Here is a 13,065-nt window from a genome sequence, read left to right on the forward strand (position 1 = left end):
GTAATGCCAGGAGGTATCCAGCCACCAGCTGGAGGTTGACAAGCCCAGTGTCACTCCATTTAGTGCTTCACTTTCAACCTGCTTCTCAACAGACTGTTGGAATGTGTGTTAAGTATCTATGCCAGCTGTGTATCCTATCCAGGGGACAAAGGTGCAGGCGGGAGTATTTACCACACTTGTGAACATACAAACGAGGGCTGCGATCGAGGGCTACAATCCAAGTTGCTGCTGTTGCTAACTTAGGATGCTTCACAAGGGTGCTCAAAACGAATCTTTAGGTTCCGGAACACAAACTTCCCCCTTTAAATAAACCTCGGCCCTGTTGCTCCAGTAGCTAATGGAGCAGAATTTCTGCAATAAAGAAAAACACTTTCAAGATGTTTTTTTAAAAATAAGCTGTCATAACAATACTTTTCCTATACGGATTCTCACTGAAACAGTTTCTTGAACCATGACCTGATGATGCACGTTCACATGGAAGTAAGTCTCTCTGCATTCAGCTAGGTTTACTCCCAAGTAAGCTGCGGTGGCTCAAGTGGTTAAGACACTGAACTGCAGACTGTGGAAGGTCAGTAGTTCAGCAGTTCGAGACCCGGGTTGCCGCATGACGGAGTGAGCTCCCGTCTCTAGTTCCAGCTCCTGCCATCCTAGCAGTTCGAAAGCAAGAAATTGCAAGTAGATAAATAGGTACCACTTCGGTGGGAAGGTAACAGCGTTCCGTGCGCCTTGGTGTTTAGTGATGCCGGCCACATGACCACGGAAACGTCTTCGGACAGCGCTGGCTCTTCGGCTTTGAAACGGAGATGAGCACCGCAACCCTAGAGTCAGATTCGACTGGCTTTCGAGCAAGGGAACCTTTACCTTTAACTTAAGCGTACTGAGGAGTGCAGCTGTTCAGTCAAATCCCTCTACAGCCTTACTTGGAAGTAAGTTCTATTGAGTTCAACTATTACTCTTGAAATAAGTGTGCTTAAAATTGCCACTTAAGCGTCCTATAAAGTAGATGGCTGGACTTTACCAGAGGCTCAGCCATCCTTTCCACTGTCGACCTGTGCTCCTACAAAGGAGGATTCCTTAAAAGGCCAGCCGCGCAGAGAGGCTGTGGCTCTTATCGCTCAGATTGGCTGCTTCTTTGGAGATAACTGTATTTATAGCTCATCCGGCAAATGAACTCTTGGTGTTCTAATTGCTAAATACATAGTTTGGGTAATCCAATAAAGCAGTGCTTTGTCTCCTTACTCCGTGACCGGAGCACACGGCGGTCATCCGGCAAGGTAAGAGCAAAGAGTCCTGCTGACTTTTCATGTCAGAATAATGGGGGGAGGGGGGACGGGTTTTAGGGAATGTTTGTATTTCGCTTCCTGCCCACCATGGCACACAGCAACACGCTCATACATTTTACCCTTCAGTTCTACTGAAACTCTGTGAGCAGGAACAAGGAGATCAAGGGCCACTGTTGTGTTAGTCGCTTATATGTTGCTGAAATGATGCACGCTGGCTGGGACTTTTGCAGTGCAGTTTCCCCAGGGCATCAGTGACATGATGGAGAGCTGTTTTGTGGTGCCGTCCTCAGCAGAGTTCTAAATCCACTGAAGCCCCTCCTGAGTCCACTGAAGTCACTGGGTTTACAGCAGTGTAACTCGGCATAGGATTGCACTGTCAGTTATGTTTTATCGCTCTTTCTACCGTGCTGTTCCTGAACTGCCCTGTCCAAGAGTGCTTTCCTCATTTGAAAATAATATTTTTAAAAGGGACACTGCCCTTTTCATAGCTTTTTTAAAAAAAACCCAACACAGAAAGAAAATAGTACCTCTGAAAAGATCTGTATCTTATTATAGAAAGTTGGAGCCCTAATGTATACCTTTCAAGTAGTTCTGGCTGCAATCTGTGCCGACTCCCTTAGGGATAAGGGTGTCCTGTTGGGCACCGAATAGTGTCTGCCAAGTAAATAGGCATAGAAGGAGGCAGCTTCTTTGACTGCATCAGAAATGACAAGGTATTTTTTTTTAAGTTTGGCTTTTGTTCTTTTTGACTCTGAGTATGTAGAACCAGAGCAAAGGTAGCAACATCTTTGAATAACTCTTGGGATTCTTTTCTTGACCCTTCTGTCAAATGGCCGTAGAAGATTATCCTGATTATATGTTTAAACAGCTACGCTTTGGAAGTCATGGAAGCTGTCCTAAGGGAGAAAAGAAACGGCATGTGTCTGTGTTCAGCTCTTTGTGACTGGAGGGGAATTCTTCATAACTGTTGTGCAAAATAACATCAACAGCTGGTGAACACCCATTAGAGAACATCTACCCCACTGAAACTGCCTTTTAAATTGATCTCAAGGGAATGATATTTTTCAAGCGGAGTTTGCAAAGAATACTTACATGGGAAAGCGCAATTGTGTAAATGAGGATTCTCGTGGCTTTGTTATTTCAATAAGTATTGCACTCCTGGGGACAAGGATTTCTCCCAGTTTTAATGCTCCAAGACGAAAACCGATGCTTTCCAAAATGATTTCTATTACAGCAGACCCAAATTTAAGCAAACTAATTTCGAAATTAAAAAAATTCACTGGAACTGTGGATAACCACTTTGGGGGAGGGGGGGAATTGTCCGAAAAATGTGTAGGAGAGAAAACTGGCATGCCAGGCTGAGTTGTTCTGGCCAAACTCTCCCCCAAAGAGAGCTACTTGCTCAACACACAAGGCTTTCTGCGTGCCTTATGAAAAACTGCATCCTTCTTAATGATTTTTAAGTTAAATGAATTGCTCTTAGGTGAACTATTCTGTCTGTAGGCTTGGTTGCATGTTGAACTCCTGTGCTATAGAATCTCAGTCCAGATGAGCAGAGTCAGTTCATCATCACAGAACGCTGATAGTTCGCTGAGTGAAGCCTGGCTGAACAAGTTTCATGGTTCCCGGGCTTTGTAAGATTAATATGAATGTCAATAGCTGTTGCCCTCCATGGGATCAGTCAGCTACATTTTTGGAAAACCTTAGGTCAGTACTTCATGCTCCAATTGTTGGGGGAACCACTGGGTTTGCCCCAAAGCTTCCTGCAGCAAATGTATATGATGTAGAAGGGAGCGGTGGCGCAGGCAGTACAACGCCTGCAGTAACAACACTAGCGAACAGCCACAATGGCTGTTTGAGACCCACCGCGGCCGGAGTGAGCTTCCGGCCCTAGTCCCAGCTCCCGCCCACCCAGCGGCTCGAAAGCATTCGCAAGTAGACAAATGGGTACCTGCCCTAGGTGGCAGGGGGCACCCTCCTCCTGGTTGTGTGCCGGGAGTGTTGGCAGCGGCGGCAGTGACGGCGGTAACAACAATGGCGGTGGAGCAGCTGGCGACCCAAGGATGCGGCGACCGAACCGGATGGAGGCGGAGTTGAGGCGACGCGACGGCAAGAGGACGCAGCACGGCAGGAGCCTAAGGGACGGAAGCCGGGAGCTGCAGTCAGAAGCGGTTGTGCATTGGAGGAGCCCACCAGAAGCCTGCCGGAGGTAGTCGCCGGCCAGCCTGAGGCGCCGGGAACAGCATCCGAAGCCCGCCCGGGAAATCAGCAAAGAGGAGAGAACGCGCCGCTTGGGTGTCGGTAGGCAGCCCCTCCCCCGTCGAATTTGTGGCCCTAGGTTAGGATAACAACTACATAAGTAGTATATCTGTAAACCACTCTGAGACCCCCTAGGGGTCAAGGGCGGTATATAAATCAAATTGTAAAGTAAAGTAAAAAGAAAAATATGCATCTTGGAAACACGATGGAAACATGGTTATCAGACATGCACTTCATTTCCGCACGTTGTACATTTTGCTGCATGAAACATCATTGGCTTGCAGCAACTGTGCTGTCCTGTCCAAAAAGGATAGAGTATCACCATACATAAGGCTTCAACTGTTGTTAATCCTTTCTTGTGCTTTTGGGCTGAATGTGTGCCACAGAAAGCAGAGGTGAAGAATTGGGCATTTCCCGTCCCAGAACCCAGTCTGGTGAATCTTGCCATCTTCCAAGATCCAAACAGAACTTTAGGCTCAGCAAAGGGAACTTTTGATGTTTTTCTATTACTTTTGTTTAATCTGCCTATACCATTTCCCCAAAAGCAATTTTCCTTGCTTCATGGGGAAGAGGGAAGAGTAGGAGGACAGCCAACAGTCTAGCTGGTTTGGATGAATATAGTGGCCTTTACAAACTGTAAGTGGTCTGCAGCACCTCCAGATTGATTCTCGGGGGGGGGGGGTGTCACATGACCTATAGGGAAGAAATGAGAGCCTACTTTCTCTCAGGAAATAAACCAATGGGCTAGGAGCTTCCCCACTTTCTCATTTTCCTTGCTTGCAAGTTCCTATTTCCGGGGGGAGGGGTGTCCCTGTTCCACATGTGTTTTGCTCCCTCTACTGGTCAATTCGATATCACACAGGTTTATGTCTGGCATAAAAACCTGCAGTCTAAATTGCAGGGAGGTATACCGGGCATACACCTCTGTGATATCGAATTGACCACTAGAGGGAGCAAAGCACATGCAGAACAAAAAAACCCCTCCACTGAAGAAACAGGAACCTACAAGCAAGGAAAATGGGAATGTGGAAAAGCCCTAGAATTCAAAGGGCTACCCAGTTATCGGCTCTGTGTCCTCCAGTCAGGTTTGTACTTGCCCCCAAATTCCACCCCTGGCTTTGACTTCTGTTTCTAAGTAAACTACTTTTAAAACTTCTTGAATAAGTTGTTCTTCTATTCTTTGAGCATCCAGCTCATACCCTTGATGACTACCTTGAGGAAGGTAAATTCAGGTGAGTAGCCATGTCGGTCTGAAGCAACAGAACAAAGGTTGAATCCAGTGGCACTTTTAAGACCAACAAAATTTTATTCACGGGATAAGCTTTCATGCGCATGCACAGTTCATCAGATCCTTGGGGAAGGAGAGGGTTGACTTTCCTTCTGAGGTTCCTCAATTCAGCTCATTGGCAGTGTCTATGGTAAGCAGAGTAGCAGTGCCTTCCTCGAATCAAATCATTCTGCCAATTGTGGCAACTAAAAGCTCTCTCTCTCTCCCATCTCTGGGGTTTCACTGGATTGGATCCAAAGTACTGATTTATTTGGATGCTCTGCTTGTGCACAAGGAGTTGTTAATCTTATCTGTTCCCTTGGCAAAGAAAATTTAGACCCTGCCCATTTGCATGTTTGGAAGTACTTTCTGCTAATGCATGTGAAAGGGGGCTGGATTTTGTCCATTGTCCCCTCAATGCTGATTCCCCCCCCCAAAATGAAAAATCAGAGTACTCTAATACTTCTCTCTCCCTTTCCTCTGAAATATGGTTAAAACAAATCCCAAACTGGAAAAAATGCTTTGGGGTTGCTATATTTTCAAGGGTTCTTGTGCATCTGTGTGTTTATAGTTTGCTCTGTGTGTGGCAGAGCAGCAGAAAGTGTGTGTGAGAGAGAAACAGAGCTTCCATGATAAACATATTTTTTATGCAGCCATTATTTCAAAGGAATGGTCATTTACTTGAAATATTGCAGTGTTAATTTGAATAAACAATTCTGACTGTGAGTCATAAAAGAATGCATTGTAATTCAGAAAACTGACTACATGTGGAAAGAAAAGTATCTAACAGACAAAGAAAAAAATCAGAACTGGGCTCCTTGCTCAACATTTCAGTACAGAATAGCTTATCCTGCAGTATTATTTAATGTGTGAAGCAGTGTCAGACATATAGAATCATAGAGTCGGAAGGGAGCTCCAGGGTCATCTAGTCCAACCCCCTGCATGATGCAGGAAATTCACAAATACTTCCCCCCCACCCCCAGAAGATAACAAAAAACCTCCAAGATCCCTGGCCAAACTGGCCTGGAGAAAAATTCCTTCCTGACCCCAAAGTGGCGACCGGCATTTCCCTGGATGTGTAAGAAAGGGCCACAAGAACTAAGCACTGATGCAACCCTTCCTGCCCTCCCTCTCATGATCTGCCTAAGTGCATAGAATCAGCATTGCTGTCAGAAGGCCATCTGGTTGTTATAGGACCATATTCTTTCTCTAGAACTGTCAGATAGAAAGTGGGAGATTTACTCTTGATTTGCTTCTTTCTGAGACGCTACATGTTTCCTACAGTTTTATTCCCTGGTACTTGAGTGGTGGCTCAAGTGGTTAAGACGCTGAACTGCAGGCTGTGGAAGGTGAGTAGTTCAGCAGTTCGAGACCTGAGTGCCGCATGACGGAGTGAGCTCCCATCTCTGGTTCCAGCTCTTGCCAACCTAGCAGTTCGAAAGCAAGAAATTGCAAGTAGATAAATAGGTACCACTTCGGTGGGAAGGTAACAGCGTTGGTGTTTAGTCATGCCAGTCACATGACCACGGAAATGTCTTCGGACAGCGCTGGCTCTTCGGCTTTGAAACGGAGATAAGCACTGCAACCTTAGAGTCGGACTCGACTGGCTTTCGAGCAAGGGAACCTTTACCTTTTTACTTTACAGTACAATATTAGCAGCACTTGCTTAAGACTAAGCCCCACTGAATAGCCCTGAGCAGGATTCTGAGTAGACTTGCTTAGGATGGCAGTGTTAGTCCACTTACTGTGTACATTTGGATCCCAGGTTATTACAGCATCACAGACATGATTTAAAGCTGAAAGGAAGTTTGTACAATGCATTATTATGGTGTACATTTTGTATTATGCTGTGTTTCAACTGACTGCTTTCTAAAATACGAAATGTTTGTAAAGCAGTCGTCAATATTCTGACGTTGCAAATCTAAGATCTCATTTAAATATTAAGTGTTACCTCACCTTAACAAATATATTTAATTAAAACTGAAAAAGGTGCATCACAAGCAGGACCAATTGCTAAACCGTTCCTCCAGGTCACAACCTTAAGACCTACCCATCTGGAAAGTGTTATGATACACAGAGTAATCACAGGCTACAGGATCTGAGAGTCAGTTTAGTGTAGTGGTTAAGAGCACGGACTCTAATCTGGGAGACCTGGGTTTGATTCCCCCACTCCTCCACGTGCAGCTGCTGGTGTGACTTTGGGTCAGTTATAAATTCTCTCAGAGCTGTTATCTCAAGGGCAGTTATTGAAAGAGCTCTCTCAGCCCCACCTACCTCACAGAGTGACTGTTGTGGGGAGGAGAAGGGAAAGGGATCGGAAGCCGCTCTGAGGCTCCTTTGTGTAGTGACGGGCAGGGTATAAATCCAATCTCTTCTTCTTCTTAGTTTCTACAAATCTGGGTAAAACCTCAGGTTTGCATAAAAATACAAAAAAGTTCTAAAATGCAATTGGTGGGACAAAAAAAATATCTCAGAACAATAACAGCAATCCCTGTGCGTGCTCAGACATCATGGGGGGAAAGAAGTTTGGATAGGATTTTGGGTTGATGTTGCAACCCCAGGTGACACCAATGGAAAGAGGTGAGTGGGGGAGGCAGGAAAGGAGAGGCTTCAGGGGCGGGGGGGGGGGAGGACGCGGCAAAACTGGAGGGGAGTGGGGGGGGAGGGGACAGGTGGCTGGAGACAGTGGGGCATGCATGGGAAAGTGCAGATTTAAGGCAAAGTTTGCATTCTTGGAATTGTTACTTGCTTTATTAAAATGTCTGTGTTAACTGATAAAGCTGAAATGTTAGCATTATGGTTATTGCCAGGACGGACAGGAAAAACCCCCTCAAGGAATGCAGGTCTGTATAGGGCTGTGTTTCTACGCTGTCACATCATATTATATTATGGTTTCCCCGGCAACTTGTAAAGGATTCTAGTTCATACTGAAATGCTTACACCCTGGTCTGTGTGGTGGTTACAGCAAGAGCCCTCCTGCAGCGAGCTTTAATCCTTTCTCTTTCCACCCCCCACCCCGCGCCCCATATCCTAGGGATTCTGAGAGCCTGTCCCATCTCTAGTGTATGGAGTGCATCTCTCTTTCAAGCTGTAAAATCAGAGGGGGAAAATGGTAGCTGGATTTGTTAAAATCATTGTTTCTCCAATGTATTAATATGCTTTACTCGGGTTTTATTTGGAACAGAGGTCTGCTTCAGAGGACCCTGCTACATCTGATGTGGTTCCGGTTTGTTTGTTTTTAAAAAATGAGAATTATGTTGCAGCAATGTTGAGCAGTGGTTAGCGTTGTGGAGGTGTTGCGTCACCATTTCCTCTTGGACACAGTTATGCTCAAGGTCACCCCCAGCTGCTTTTCTCACCCTAAAGGACAATAGGAAATGACCCTGCGGAGGAAATAACCCTGAAACTTCCTAACCCTCGACCACCTTTGCTCGGCACAATAGGTCTGTTTTACAGCAGACGAAAGCAGAAGTACAAGCATCATCACCCATACTAACTTAACCAGGGCCGAAAGGGCGTGCGTTAGTCTATGATGATGTGAGTCAATATTTACACTCTAGACAGTGTTCCTGCAAGAACTGTTTAGGTGCAACATGGAATTAAAATCTTTTTTTTTTTAAAGGACACATAGGAGTGGAAATCTGGCTTGTTTGATTTATATCTAAAACGAAGGACCGGACCAATAAAACACAATGTAAGGATTGCTTGGGGGGGGGGGGGTAGGTGTGGAGAGGATAGTGTCGAATGCCAGCTGCACTGAGCCTCAAAGAGTTAGTGTCTCTGGTGCTTTTGTCTCCTTATATGGTAAAATGATACACAGGGGTTTTCACTAGGCTGTGAACGGCAGACGCCTGTTTCCACACAGACAGCTGAGCAGAAATCCGGAGAGCGGCTCGCTTAGGCTGGAGGATTCCCCCACTCACTGTACATGCTCCCTGCTCCTCTACCCATTTTGCTAACGGATGGGATGCCCCACACCAACTCCAGAGAGTACCATTAACGGTGTGTAAGTAGACAACCCTTTTTTGTCACCCGGCAACCAATAAGAATCCTTTGAAGGCTCTGTTGTAAATAACAAAGTAGATGATGCTAGGATAAAACAGGGTGTTAGGTGAGGCTATAAAGGAATAAGGGTTTTTTTTATTTTATTTTTAAAAAGATAATAGCCTTTGTTGGGTAGGTTCAATAGGGTAATTGGGTAAGATAATCGGTTAACGAGGTGGCCTTTTGTTTTGGCAAATGTGGTATAGGTAGAAATAATGCATTTGCATTCAGATGAAATGTTCCGTGGCTGAACGGTAGGTGGGAGGAGGCACTGTCTCCACTGCCCCTGATATGGTTTTAGCAACCCAGTGCCATGCCGGATAAGCCCCTGAGAAGGTCATGAATAAGGGAGAGCTCAGATTTTGGTTTCTTTACTCCTCCGTGAATACTTCCTGCTTCCCGGAGCAACAAAGGACCTCATTAATTTTTGCAGCAACCGAAGGCACAGGAGAGAAAACAGCCTTGCCCATTTGCCATCACACACAGAATGGCCAAAAGAGAGGCGTCACTTAACAATGTAATCCGGTGACCAAAGCCTCTTGATTTCAGTGAGATTAGATGGGAGTAACTCTTCATTGGATTGCACTGTCAGATGCTTTTTTTATATTTTATTGTAATCTATTTTAAACATAAAAGCACAGAGTTAAATATTTCTCTGTTGCTCTGATATGAATATCGGTAATGCTTCTACAGCTAAGAAATGACATGCAAGTCAATCTCAGTGTTCATGTTACAATTTTACGGTGGGCTTCTTTCTCCATAGCTATTTTGGCTATAATGTCTGAAATATAATGTCTTGGGTTACTACCTATTCTAGTTAAAGATACTTTTTGATGTTGCTCAAATACATTTATTAGTTAATCGAGATAAAAAGTTTACTATGTTTGTCACCTTGAATGGAAGGATGGGACACATGAATGAAAATAAGTACATTTTAGAGATATTCTGGAGAATACAAGTCTGGGGCGACAAGGAACCCAAAGGTGATATGGATAAGTTCTGTTTTCATAATTTTAAACATATGTGACAGTTAGTCCCATTGTTCTCCATGAACTGTGGTTACAACTCACTACATCATGCCCTTGGGTGTGTGGCAAATTATACTAGATACACTTCCTCTGGATTATCCTCGTGTTTATTTCCTGTCAATTGCCTTTCACTTTTTAAGTTACAAATTAAGACGTTTCTTTGTATTAAAAAAAAGCAAACAGAAGATACATTTTCAAAGCCAGCATGTGAAACTGCATGTTTTAATTAATTAATTAATTAATTAATTATTAAATTTATACCCTGCCCTCCCAGCTAAGGCCAGCTCAGGGCGGCTTACAGAAGAATAAAACAACAATCAGTGATATCAATAAGCCTAAAACCATATAAAACAATTAATATTTAGCAGATCAAGATTGTGAACGTTACAATGCTAATATGGGGCTCAGAGCAAGGGGTGGGGTGGGGCTGTGCAGACACAATGTGGTAACACTGACAGCGTCTGGGAGCGTTTCTTTTAAGTCAATTATGTTGATGCCCCATTCTAGCCTGCTCTGGGTTTTGCTTCCTTGAAAAAGGTATGTGCAACATACTGAATAGGTTGGGCTGCCAAACTTCGGGTGGCACCTGGAGATCTCCCGCTATTTCAATTGATCTCCAGATGAAAAGATAAGTTCCTCTGAAGAAAAGGACTGCATTGGAGGGTGGACTCTATGGCACTATGCCCTGCTGAGGTCTCTCCCCTCCCCTCTCCAAACCCCGCCTTCCCCCACACTCCACCCCCACAAATCTCCAGATATTTCCCAGCCCAGAGCTGGCAACCCTATGAGCTAGGGTTGCCAAGTCGATTGGACTTACCGGCGGAGGAGCATTGTCGGGGTCCGGGAGCTGCTGAGGGACACGAGCGCGCGCCACCAGAACGTCGCAGGAAGTGACGCACGACGTAGAGCATGTTGGGGGCGTGGCCCCAATCGTTGGAGGGAAAACCATAGAGTTTTCCCTCCGACGATTGGGGCCACACCCCCAACGTGATCTACGTGGTTGCATAACTTCCTGTGACGCAGCCACACTGCGCTTCAGAAGGCGGGGTTCCCCCGGGGCCCGATTCCGCCGCGGCGAAAATCGGGCCTCCAAAGCGGGGGTTTACCCGCCCCCACTTGGCAGCCCTACTATGAGCAGGCCTTGTGGGATCAAGCACACAACAGGATAAATCAATTACTTTGCCCCTTTTGAAACACCCACAAGTTCACAGAAGGGGCAGGGCAGTTTATAAAAGGGGATGCTTTTGCCCGTCATGCACAGCTGACTGATCCCATCCTACTGAAAGTGCATGGCTAGGCCCTTCTGCAATGCATCCCACCCTGTGGCCTAGGTTTTCTCCTTCCTTAAGGGAGGCAAGGTCCAGGAGACAGGAGGAGTCTTTTTCTTGCGGGCTTCTCTGACCAAATGAGCTTGTCAGCAGATTCACCCAGAACTCCTTTCTACAATATATGACCACAGTTTTTGTGGGTTTCAACTTGTTATGCAACCGTAGCATGATTGGTGCCTCCAAAAATGGGGGGCGGGCTGGGGTTGGCTGGGTGACTGTGGCTGAATAGCAGAGAAGATTCCCAGGTAGACTTTCCTTTGCCTGAGAGCTTGGATGGCTGCAACCAATCAGAGAAGAAAATACAGATCTAGATGGCCCAATGGTCTAATCTGGAATAAAGGAACTTCAAACATTCTCCTTGTGAAGCAACTCTCAATACACCTTGCCACCACACACACATACGCACACACACAAAACCTGCCACAAGGATAAATGGGCAAGCATGCCTTCCTACCTGCTGGTGTTGCCTTCTACAACAGCTGTTTGTTGAGCAAAAACACAGTTGGTTGAAGCTGTACACAACTGTGTGGAAGGTTCAGCTTGCTCCTGAAGTGGAATTTATGTATTTATTGTTTGCCTTTCTTAGTGAGACTCAAGGTGGATTACATAATGTAAGTGAATGTGGTCAATAGGAGGAGACATCTAATAAGCACTGTAACAGAAGCAAGGCATAAGTGAAACAATAATATGTTAAACAATGCAGAAAATGAACAAAGTTTGAATCCAGTGGCGCCTTTAAGACCTACAAGTTTTATTCAAGGTTTAAGCTTTTGTGTGCATGCACACCTCCAGATACAATGAAAAGGAAGTTACCAGTCCATACGTATAGGTGGAGGGTGAGCAGTAAATTAGCATGCAGCATAATGAAGATGTTTTACAGATTCAAGCGCCAAACAGGAACCACAAGCTTAGTTTATATGGTTACTATTTGTTTGGGTTCAATTTCGGGAGGAAACATAGTGAGGGAAATAAAGGAAATAAATATGACAAATCGGAGAAATGCAGAAAATGGTAATACATAAGTAGAAATACAGTGTAGAGAGAGCAAGACACTAGAGAAAGTGTAGAGAGTGGAGAGAGAGCAAGTTATGTTTTAACTTATTATGAAAGGATGTATATTGTTTTATCGGTTTTATTGGCAATTGGGCTACTGTTGTAAGCCACCCTGAGCCTGTTCATGGGGAGGGCAGGGTATAAATTGAATTAATAAAAAATAAATAAACAAATGATAGATACTAATATGCAGGAGTATGGGCCACATTCCCATTGCTTTTATTAAAGCATGTTCCTGAACCATTTGGTTATAATACGGCCCTATCACTTCTATAAAAACGCCCTCCTAAACAATTCTGTTTTCCATAGTTTGTGGAATGTCAGAAGTGTCGGAGCCTTCTAGAATTCCTCAAGCAGGCCATTCCACAAACAACACACAATTTCTTAAAACATTTTTTTGTTAGCAAACACACCCCACCTTCATGCCATATCTCAAAAAGCTTGCAGAGATAATTTATTGTTATTTATTTATGTGGGGAATGTATATAACACCTCCAGCAGGTCTCTGGATAGGCAGCATATAAATCCTCCAAATAAATAAAAACTTTCTAAAGTAGAAACCTTCAAACCTTCAAAACTTTCTAAACCTTCAAAACTAAACCTTCAAAACTTTCTAAAGTAGGCACGAAGGTGGGGAGTGTCTTCCATTCCAAGAAAGAAAGCCAATAATTCACTGAGCATGCTCAGACCCTTAGTAACATCTCAAATGGTCCTCCTCAGCTTCCCGGCCAATGACGTCTTAGGTCTGCAGGACTTCATCTAAATAAACCAACCACATCTCATTTTGATAACTAGCGACCAGA

The 13,065-nt window shown here is 44.7% G+C and overlaps 1 protein-coding gene across 12 annotated transcripts in view; it reads left to right on the forward strand.

Annotated features, from left to right (window-relative positions):
• The window catches only part of FHL2 (four and a half LIM domains 2), a 49,706-nt gene that overhangs the window by 18,715 nt on the left and 17,926 nt on the right, over positions 1-13,065 (forward strand). For 2 of the 12 annotated variants that reach the window (XM_015428636.1, XM_015428630.1), the window contains exons 1-3: positions 1,142-1,274; positions 8,432-8,503; positions 8,630-8,815. The exons of 1 other annotated variant lie outside the window; for it this stretch is intronic. The gene's annotated coding sequence lies outside the window, so the exon portion shown is untranslated. Of the gene's footprint in view, positions 1-1,141; positions 1,275-6,093; positions 6,159-8,431; positions 8,504-8,629; positions 8,816-13,065 lie in introns of those variants that run through there. 9 more of the 12 variants (XM_015428649.1, XM_015428642.1, XM_015428654.1 and 6 more) reach the window with 8 other exon arrangements.

The sequence above is a fragment of the Gekko japonicus genome, unplaced genomic scaffold, assembly GCF_001447785.1.
Source record: "Gekko japonicus isolate JY-2015 unplaced genomic scaffold, Gekko_japonicus_V1.1 scaffold718, whole genome shotgun sequence".
Taxonomy (NCBI): domain Eukaryota; kingdom Metazoa; phylum Chordata; class Lepidosauria; order Squamata; family Gekkonidae; genus Gekko; species Gekko japonicus.